This window comes from Crocuta crocuta, unplaced genomic scaffold (genome assembly GCF_008692635.1).
Source record: "Crocuta crocuta isolate KB4526 unplaced genomic scaffold, BGI_CrCroc_1.0 scaffold32, whole genome shotgun sequence".
Classification (NCBI taxonomy): Eukaryota; Metazoa; Chordata; class Mammalia; order Carnivora; family Hyaenidae; genus Crocuta; species Crocuta crocuta.
In genome coordinates, this window is record NW_027529424.1 from 10,821,873 (window position 1) to 10,831,988 (window position 10,116).

Below are 10,116 nucleotides of genomic sequence, written 5' to 3' on the forward strand. Positions count from 1 at the left end.
GCATTGGACAGAAACGCCCTCATGTTATTCTAGATTTACAAGATGTCCACACAAGAAACACACCTCTGGGCTGGCGCCAGGGACTGAATGTTTGTGTCTCCCCAAAACTGGTTTGGTGAAGCCCTACCCTGCCCTATGCTGGCATTTGGAGATGGGGTCTTGACGGAAGCCAAGTTCAATGAGGGGCATGGGCAGGGCCCTCTTCCAACAGGATTCGTGGCCTTGTGAGAGGAGGAGAGTAGACCCGCGCTCACGCCACCCCTTTCCAAGCACTCGCGGGAGAAAGGCCAGAAGACGCCATCTGAGAAGCAGGCAACGGGCCCTCACCGGACTCCGAATCGGCCCGTGCCCTGGTCTTGGACTTCAGCCTCCAGGACTGTGAGAAAATCAGTGTGTTGTTGAAGCCATTCTGTCTGTGGTATTTATGGTGGCCAACTTGGCTAAAACTGTTGGTTAATTAGTTACTATTGTAATTCTGTTGATATAGTTAAACCCAGAGTTTAAGAATTATTGAATGTCCAAGCCATCTGGACTTTATCTTAACACTCCTGACCTTCACAACCTTTCTGAACGAATGGTATCTGGCTGATTACTGAGTTCTTTCTAGAATTTGAGATCTTCACATGACTTAGAAGCTTCAGGCTGGCTAAATGTTTGCCAACATTACACGACCAAACTGTAATAAGTTTATAATCAGCTTTGGCAAAATAGGAAGCAGGTCATAAAACTGTTGTATGTGGCTAATGGTCTTTCGTTTTAATTTTTTTTCTTTAATATTTATTCATTTTTGAGAGACAGAGAGAGACAGGGTATGAGCAGGGAAAGGGCAGAGAGAGAGGGAGACACAGAATCCGAAGCAGCTCCAGGCTCTGAGCTGACAGCACAGAGCCCGACGTGGGGCTTGAACTCACAAGCCTTGAGATCATGACCTGAGCTGAAGTATGACTAATGGACTTAATGGCAGTTATAGCAAATATGATTCACTTTCCAATAATTACTAACGTGTTGATTACTATGCATAAGGCACTGCTCAAATCACTTTGTGTACTCTGTAATGCTCATTCCTACAATAGCCTTTTGGAATGGGTACCATTACATCCTGATTGCAAAGATGAGTAAATAATCTGAGGCACAGAGAAGCTAGGGAATTTTCTCCAAGTTATACGTGAAGGGTTGAGCCCGGGAGCCCGGATGTGAACCCAGGCACCGGACAGCTGAGTTACTGTCCTTAATCATGTTCCTGGGAGCTTCCAGCCGCTCTTCCTTCCACTGGGTCCCCCGAGGCTCTCCCTCCACTACCGCCGTGCATTTTTAGCAAACCTGGTGTCTATCATGATGCCTCTTTATGCAAGGACAATACTGTGAGCATCACCTTGCATAAAGAAACTACGGAAAAGCCCCATGAAGTAATGGAGAATTTCCTTGTGCACACCCCCTCGTGATTACCCAGAACAATCCTAAGAGAATGACTTAATGGCCCCCGGAAGTGGAAACCATCCATTGGACGGGATGCTGGATTCTGGTGCTTTGGAATGGGAGACTGACTTTGCCTCCAACGGTGCACTGTTTTCCTCCCTCGCTGGTCTGCAAAAGCAGTACTTTCATGTCAGTACCTTATAGCAGAAGCAGTCACCCAGCTGGATAAGATTAATTTTTAATCACTGCACTTAGAGGAAAAGCGGACATGCCTTCCTCCTCGAAGTATATACATTTGCACGTGCGTGTGCGTGCGTGCGTGCGTGCATGTGTGTGTGTTAGGGGCGTAGATTAATATTTTCTCCATTGAGATACGCTACTCTTGCATTTGAAAAAGTTTCTTTCTAAATCATGATCTTCCACATGACAGTCTATGAGCAGACAACCCAAAGTAATCAGTTTGGATTGGATGTTCAACTTACAGTAATTGTAGACTTTCAGAGAATATTTGCCTTAGTTCCTTCCTCTGAAATGTGTCAGGTTTTCCACAACTATCAGAAATCATCATCTACGAAAGGGTCCTCCTTCATAGAAAACAAATCATGTACACATACATACATTCATAACATACGCATAGAGAGCCGGGGACAGCGTGGACTGCCACAGCTCTCCTGGTTCTAAACAAGGAGACGAGATTAAATAATGAGATGAGTCAGGAATAGTGGCGATAAGTAATGCTTATTGAACATTTGGTATGTGGCGGGTAGTAAGTGCTTAATTTTCATGAGCCCTTCCGCCCCTCACTGTGTGAGTATGATACTGTCTTCATCCACAGTTTTTATATGTTGATGTGACTTTTTTCATTGACAATTGGAGTGTTTGCCAGGGCAAGCCAGCCACTGTGAGAAAACTGGCTGCCTTCTTTCCCGAAGGGAATTGATTTAGTTACAATTGTATTCTTATTTTTGAGAAGGCCAAATAGATTCGTCATGATTTACTATGAGGTCAATGCCAGTTGAGTGAATATATTTGGCAGATGAATAAAAATGAAAATAATTCTGTTTGCATCTATTTGTTAGAAACCACAATCCACTGCTTCTTAGAAGCGTATACAATCCTTGACAATGAGATCATGAGCAAGGAAAACACAAGTGATAAAATCCCCTAGAAAGCCCTGGTGGGTTTTTTTTAGACCTTTCAGATACAATTTCCTTTAAAATATAATCTCAGAGAAGAGCAAACTACCATGAAAAGGTTCATTTTCAAGAAATATTGCCATTCACGTACAACAAATAAGATGCCAGCAGGGCTCTGAAGGAGAAGAGAACAGAAACCAAACACAACATTATCTAAGAAAACTTAACTTGCTGAACTTCAACGTAACAGAAAGAAATGAGAACACGCTTTCTCAGACAATTCTGAAACATTAGTTATATTGTATTTTTTAAATGCTTTTTAAATTATTTTTTGAGAGAGACAGGGCGTGAACAGGGGAGGGACAGAGAGAGAGGGAGACACAGAAACTGAAGCAGCTCCAGGCTCAGAGCCGTCAGCACAGAGCCTGACGCGGGGCTCAAGCTCGCAGTGAGATCATGACCTGATCAGAAGTTGGACGCTTAATCGACTGAGCCATCCGGGCGCCCCATTGTAATTTTTGATGATTACATAAGACAGCAAGCTTCTGAACTCACTCATAAACAAATCCCTGATTTTCTGATCAGGGTGTTAAACTATTTCTGACAACCAGTTCTGATAGATGTTATGCATTTTTCTTAATACAACTGAATCATGTGGATCCTTAAGCTCATAGAAGATTCAAATCCACTGAATAGAATTCGGCCGATGACAATTGGTACTGATGCAAGTCTGCATCTTCCCTGATCTGTCCCACTTCGCAAGGAAGGAAGTGTGCCGCGTTCCATCCCTGAAAGCAACCCAGGAGTTTCCAGCCTCTCCATCTTACAATGAAGCCAAGGTCAATGAAAATGGACGGTTTGGATCCTGTCCCAGAAAAAGAACTCCAAAAGGGCCCAAGCCAAAGTCGTTTGAGGGCCCAATGTTACAGGAACTGGCCCCTAACAGGGGTCTTAACAAATTTGAGAAAATCTCTGATGTGGGGAGTTTAGAACTTTCTCATTCACAACGAGTCCCCTGGACCAACGGGCTGCATGTCACCTGACAGCTTGTCAGCCACGTGGACGCCCCACCCAGATCCTCTTACCCGAAGTCTGCATTTCAGCAAGCTCCCCAGATGACTGCTGTCCCTGGAGGCTGAGGGACACCGGGGTAGATTCGCTGCAGGGGTGGAGGTCAGGAAGGACCTCTTCTCTGGGACATTCCATACTATGAGTCTGGCGCTCATCGAGGGGACCTCCCCACCCCCACCCTGATGATGCAGCTCTGGGAAGGCCGAAAGTTTACCTGCTCTGAGCTGAAGACCTAAAGCTACGTGCTCTGGGGAGGCTGGAGGCAGGACGGAGGCAGGGAGAGAGCCTGTGGCCAGTGCTGGGTCACCTGGACCTCTCCCTGTGGCATTACAGACAACCAGACGGCCTCTGAGCCCAAACTTCAAATTAGCAAATAAAAAAGAAGGGGAAATCACGTGACAAGGGCTCCCACTTAGCAGCTGTTCCTATGTGTTTCTCTGCTGTGTCTCTAATCTCCCACGAGGCTGCAGACTGGGTGGTGTTTTCCGGATTTCATAGGTGAGGAAGGCAGGGTGCAGAGAAGCCGAGTGACGGGGACCACACGGCACGGCACGCAGCCAGGAGACACGGAGCTGAGTGAGATGCTCAGCCTGGCGCCCCAGGACCGGGTCCTGACCCCAGCTCTGGTTCATCACCGAGTCCTCAAAGCAAAGCAGACTAACTCCCATTTGCAGATTATGATCCGCTCTCCCCTTATCAATTCCTTCTCATGCCAACGTCGGGAAGAGGAAGTCCTTCAAGTAGGTTCTTAAAGGAAGGCGTGCTCAAAGGGAAAGTGAGAGGCAGACGTCTGAGGCTCCTGGTTGAATGGGACCGAGTGCAGGGAGTGCGCGGAGACGCAGACCTGCACAGCCCAGCAGGCCTCTTCCAAACATCTGACCGGAAGTGGCAGTGCCGGGGGCCTGGGCCAGAGCACCTCTTACTTCTGTTAAATAAAAGTAACCCCCCCACCCTGGCCGTCTCCGTCGCACACACTGGCAATCTTCTTCCTCGGTGCTCCCTAATAAAACTGTGTGTGCGGTGCTGGGCTGAGTCCCATTTCAGAAAGAGTCCAAACAATTTGCTCCCTAGAGAAGAAATGAAGAGTAACGGTAAGCAAAGTTAAAGACCAAAGCACAAAAACTACTAATTTCTCTCTCTCTATCTCTCTTTTTGAACCGGAGAAAAAGGGAGTAATAAAATTCCCTTGAAGTCTATTTCACAGCTGTTCCTCTGGGGCCACAAAATAAAAGGCAAAACGCAGAGACATTACTTAAAATGCAAAAGTGGCAAAGGGAAATATTGCCGTGGGTAGGTTATAAATGACTTCAGGGCTTTGGGGAAGCTAAATCTTCCAGGCCAAGTGAAACAGCAGCACGTTGATCCGAAGATGGTAAACCTCTCCCCGTATGTGCTCTTGCATCGGAACATCCTCTTATTAAATTAGGGTGTTTTATAACTAGTGAATAAAATTGGTATCATGTTTGCTATGCAAAATCCCCACTATTTTTCAAATGGATGTGCATTTTCATACGAAATTGAAATTTAATATCGAAAGCACGGAGCAATAAAGCCAACCCACCTAGTTCCAAACCCTGCTTAAATTATTTTTTGAATTTTGTATCTAATAACATAGTACAATAACACTGAAACAAGATTAACACTGCGATACTATTTGTTTAGGAAACCAAGGGTGTTGCTATGGAAACAGACATTCTGCATAACTATGGAAACAGTGACAGTGTTGTAAATAAAGATACTGAAAGGGGAACCGTGTAAACTTAACATATGAATTCTAAGAAGAATAGAGAGTGAGGAGGTGGAGGGAGGAGGGTTTCTTTTTTTTCTTTCTTTCTTTCTTTCTTTCTTTCTTTCTTTCTTTCTTTCTTTCTTTCTTTCTTTTTTTTGGTAAAACAAGCATAGTTCTATATTTTCTGTCTCCTGGTAAGACTTTTACGCTAAGTTTTCAAAACCTTCACCGCGGTTTCTATAATCTTCTGTTAGTTTCTCTTTTCTCATCAACTGTCCAGATGATAATCTTATTTTCTTTTATTTTTTGTGACCTAATTATACTTACTGATAAAATTCATTGAAAACTGTTTTTGATTTTTGACTCAACTTTACTCTAATAGCATTTGAAAAGCCTTTTTCCTAAAGGCTTTTTCCTTTTTCCTAAAAATGTTAAAATGGGGAAAAAACTGCAGAAAGCATATGTTGAACTTACTACATTTTGAGGCTTAAAATAATACTTTTTAAAGCCCTGTACATAATATTTAAATCCCCACAAAAATTTTTTTGATTGGGCTATTAAAAGAAAATTAGTTTTTTGTTAATGAGATGACCATCGGAAGCCGTAATTGGAAGACACTCTTGCTCCATTTGTGAGGGATCCCCTGCGACCTCGCGCCCTGATGGAAGGTAATGGCCATGTCTTACTCACCTTTGCAATTCCCCTGACACTGATTAGACTGCTCCGCGCCCAGGAAATGCCCCCCCGCTGCGGCATGAGTGGGGCCATCAAGTTAAAAAGCGCTAGGGTGCCACACTACAGTAGGATACATTAGAGACAACAGGACTCTCTGGCCACGATCTGAAGAGTTTGCTGGGTCATGAATATTCGAAACCTGATCTGATCTCCTTTAACAGGCGAGGGTTGCCAGTGACGGGGCGCTGTAGTAACACAACTGAAACAACCACCAAAGGGGGGCGCGGGGGGCAGGTACAGGCCTGGGGCAAAGCGGGACGGCGGCCAGGTCCCCTTGGGATGTAGTGAACCCGCGCTGCCCACGGCGGGAGAGCTCAGGCAGAGCCTGACACGAGAGTCCTGGGGCCGAGGGGCACGTCCGCTCCTCAGCTGCCTTCCCCCGTTCTTGAGAAGGGAGCAGACGAGTATCCGTGTGCAAACGTGGCGGCGTAGCCTGGCATTTTTTAAAACCCTAAGATGAATGCCTCTGTTTTGTTCATTTTAATTTGGAATTCTGTCATTTTTGAAGATCCCTAAGAGCGCAACAAATAAAGAAAGATTTTAGATAAGCACTTTGGACCAGATCTTTGGTTTGTAAATTATGTTTCAGGGAAGGAGAGCTCTGGGGAGGTGGGGACAGGGGGGCGGGGTNCTCAAAAAAATAGAAAACAAAAGCGAGCTCCAAAACCGTCAGAAAGAAAATTCCTTCCAGCTCTATACGTCTGTGATTCTCTGGTGACTTTCTCAATAAATAGAGAATTATGAAACAACCACTAAAAAAAGTCGTTTTTAATCAGAGAACCTCTTTAAAGTCGAGCTGAGAGTCAGATACATGTGACCACGGATCGTAGACATCAGACGTGTGCGGCACACCCACCACGGCCAGGAGCACGTCTCGGCGGGGACGAATGAGACTAGGCAAGGCCACGTGTTCGCGCCGTGGACACCCACGAGCGGCTGAGAGTCAGGGTCGGGTCTGCAGCAGGGAGGCCCGTGCAATCACAGGGGACCCCCAGCCCGGGGGGGTTGTTCATGCTCCGCTATTGCCGTGCTGAATTCTTAATTATTTTATCTTTGAACTTATGCTTTTAAGTGAGGTCTGATGGGATATCTAAGCATAAACACGAGCAGATGTAGGGTGGGAGATGTCAGGGGGCTTTATGCACAAGGGTGTTCATGAGCTCAGCCCGCAGTCACCAAATACCACAGACGAGGTGCTTTATAAACAACAGGGGCTCATTCCTCGCAGCTCCGGGGGCTGGAGGTGCGGCAGCAAGGTGCCGGCGGGGTGCAGACCCCGTGCCCGGCCACCGCTGTCTGCCTGGGTCGCAGCAACCGCCTTCTCGCCGGGCCGGGGAGGGGTCTCTGCTCCTCCTCCTGTCTTATCAGGGCCCCGTTCTCCTGCCTCGTTTGACCTAACTCACCCCAGATACAGACCCGCTGTAGGCTAGGACTTCAGGACACGGATGTTGAGTCCATAGTCGTATATTATCCTTGCTCTGTTCTTCATGGGTAAAAAAAAAAAAAAGGGAACAACAACCAAAAGGCGATTGTTAAGCTGGTCTACCCACTTCACAGAAGGTTACACGCTCATTCGGTTCAATCACAGTTTTCACGTTTCTCTCATAACACAGAAAAGGCCTTGGAAACATGATAAAAGGGGAAACTCTCACCTGGCGTACACAGCACTTTGACACGCCGGGTCAGAGAGTCCTCTGCCCAGACAACAGGTAGCTGGTATGTGCGCCTGCACCTGACGGGTGAGAGTGCGCGTAGACGGAGAACTAATACGGGTTGCGTCGACAGAACACACGTAAATCCTTTCTCCTGGAGGGTCTCGAAACATAATCGTCGTAAGCACATTGGTGGCCACAACGCAAATAGGAACATGAGGGTAAGTTATTCTAAAGCGTATTTTGGACGCTTGGATGTAATCATAGTGCCTGCCTCGTGGTTGTGCCCCCAGACCCACCAGGGACTCAAGGGACCCGTTTTGCGGATGCGGCCACACGAATGGCCTCTATCATCTTGTCCAGATGATGTGACAAAACTGATAAGGTCCATCACAGTGACGGAAATGAAAATATCGAAAAACAAAAAACAAAGACAAAAGCCCAGGGAAAGTAGCTGTGGAATCGGGAAGGCCTCTCCCACCTTCTGCTGGGTGTGACCATGGCCACGGCGCTAAACTTCTCTCATCCTCGTACGCAGGAAGGATGCTGATGCCTAATCGTCTGCATAGCTTTGGCAATTACGTGAGACACACACATAATAGCATGTGCTACGTACCAAACATTTCAGGGAAAAGCTGCACAGCCCTATCTCTTTGAACATATTTAAGCCATCTAGCATCGTACCTGGCACGCGGCAAGTAATCAATAAACCTCAGTCCCCATCTTCTCTCCACAGAGAAGATTTACAGGCGATCATATGTCCGGGATCTCACTGATGCACCCAATGCAAAATCCGTTGCTTTTCCTGTGTGATTACGGCAAGCATCTTGTAGCTGCGCTCTACCTAGAAGAAAATAATTCATCCTTCGTGATTTCAAACGCAAAGACATTACAATGAATCATACTAATGAATATTTAAAAGTTGCTCTTATCCAGTGTGGCTTTACTTGGGTAGTAGAAGAAACATCCCCACTCAGATGAGGGTCATAAAGAAGGGAAAGGCTGTTTCATTTTCCCCTTAAGCACCTCACTGAAGCCCTTGGCTCTCTTATTAGCTCTGGGGCCTCACCAATGGGGTATGTGCCTGCACAGATATATGTTCATGGATGTGAACTTCCCTTCACATTTATGCTTATCTGATTCATATTTTAATTTGATGTTTCTGTATATCCTTTCCAATTTTTTAAATGTTTATTTTTCAGAGAGAGAGAAAAAAAAACAGAGTGTGAGCAGGGGGCAGAGAGAGGGAGACACAGAACCCGAAGCAGGCTCCAGGCTCTGAGCTGTCAGCACAGAGCCCTCTGCAAGGTTCAGACCCACGAACCATGAGGTCACGACCTGAGCCGAAGTCGGACGTTCAACCAACTGAGCCACCCAGGGGACCCTTGGTATATCTTTTTAAATGCTTAAGATATATTAGAAGATTTCCATCTCTACGATTTACAAAGAAAGACAATTACTGTCTTTGGATATTTATGATCAAAAGCTCTTTACAGATGGGGGCTGTCTTCCCCAAAGTGTTGAGAAACCTCTCTTTAGAATATATTAACATTACATTTGCAGCTGCCCCTTCGCATTCGTATGAGCTGGGACTGATTATGTCACCCCACTTGCAACAAACTTGTCTCACAAAAATATAAGAGAAGAAAGTGGCTGGATTTAAGGGCTATTTCCGAATTCCAGGTAAGGCCTGATTCCTTTCAGATAAGCTGTTCCTACATTAGCGACCATGAGGGGTGACGGGCAGGGAGCCGGGATCACGTGGAAACCGCTCCTGGGCCAAAGTCAAATGTCAGAAGGTTACCTGCACGACCATCTCTGCTGTCCGTCGAGCGGAGCCTGGAGTCCTCCGGCAGAGCTCCAGAACGGCCGGGAGTTGCTTAGTCTCTGTGTTCAAAATACCACATCACAGGACACCAAATGGCCAGGCAGCAAAAGCCAAACTAAACACGTGGGACGTCATCAAACTGAAACATTTCTTCTGGGGGACAAAAGCATGAATGAAAAGACCATCTACAGAATGGGAGAAAATATTTGCAAGTTATATGCTGGAGAAGGAAGGCACTGATATTCATAGCATATAAAGAACACTTTTCGAGTTATAAGCTACTGAGCTATAGTTAACTAACTAACTAACTAAATAACCCTATTAAAAAGTAGTTAAGGGAGTGGAATACACATTTCTTTCCAAAGAACACAAATGGTCAGGAGGTAAATAAAAAAGTACAAATGGTCATAAGGTAAATGAAAAATCCTCAGCACCCCTGATCATCAAGGAGATGCAAATCAAAACGACACCGGTTAGGCTATTAGCCTGGGGGGCTCAGTCGATTAAGTATCTGACTCTTGATTTCAGCTCAGGTCACCATCTTGTGGT

The 10,116-nt window shown here is 45.9% G+C and overlaps 1 long non-coding RNA gene across 2 annotated transcripts; it reads right to left on the reverse strand.

The window, feature by feature from the left end:
- Window positions 1–2,821: 2,821 nt before the first annotated feature.
- On the reverse strand, window positions 2,822–9,821 carry LOC144226941 (uncharacterized). Of its 2 annotated transcripts, none has more exons than XR_013333791.1 (4): window positions 9,544–9,821; window positions 8,424–8,583; window positions 7,740–7,893; window positions 2,822–4,690 (listed from the first exon to the last, which is right to left on the reverse strand). It is a non-coding gene; the product is annotated as an uncharacterized LOC144226941 (long non-coding RNA). The 2 variants fall into 2 exon arrangements; XR_013333790.1 differs by having other exon boundaries at window positions 7,740–7,902.
- Window positions 9,822–10,116: the final 295 nt, after the last annotated feature.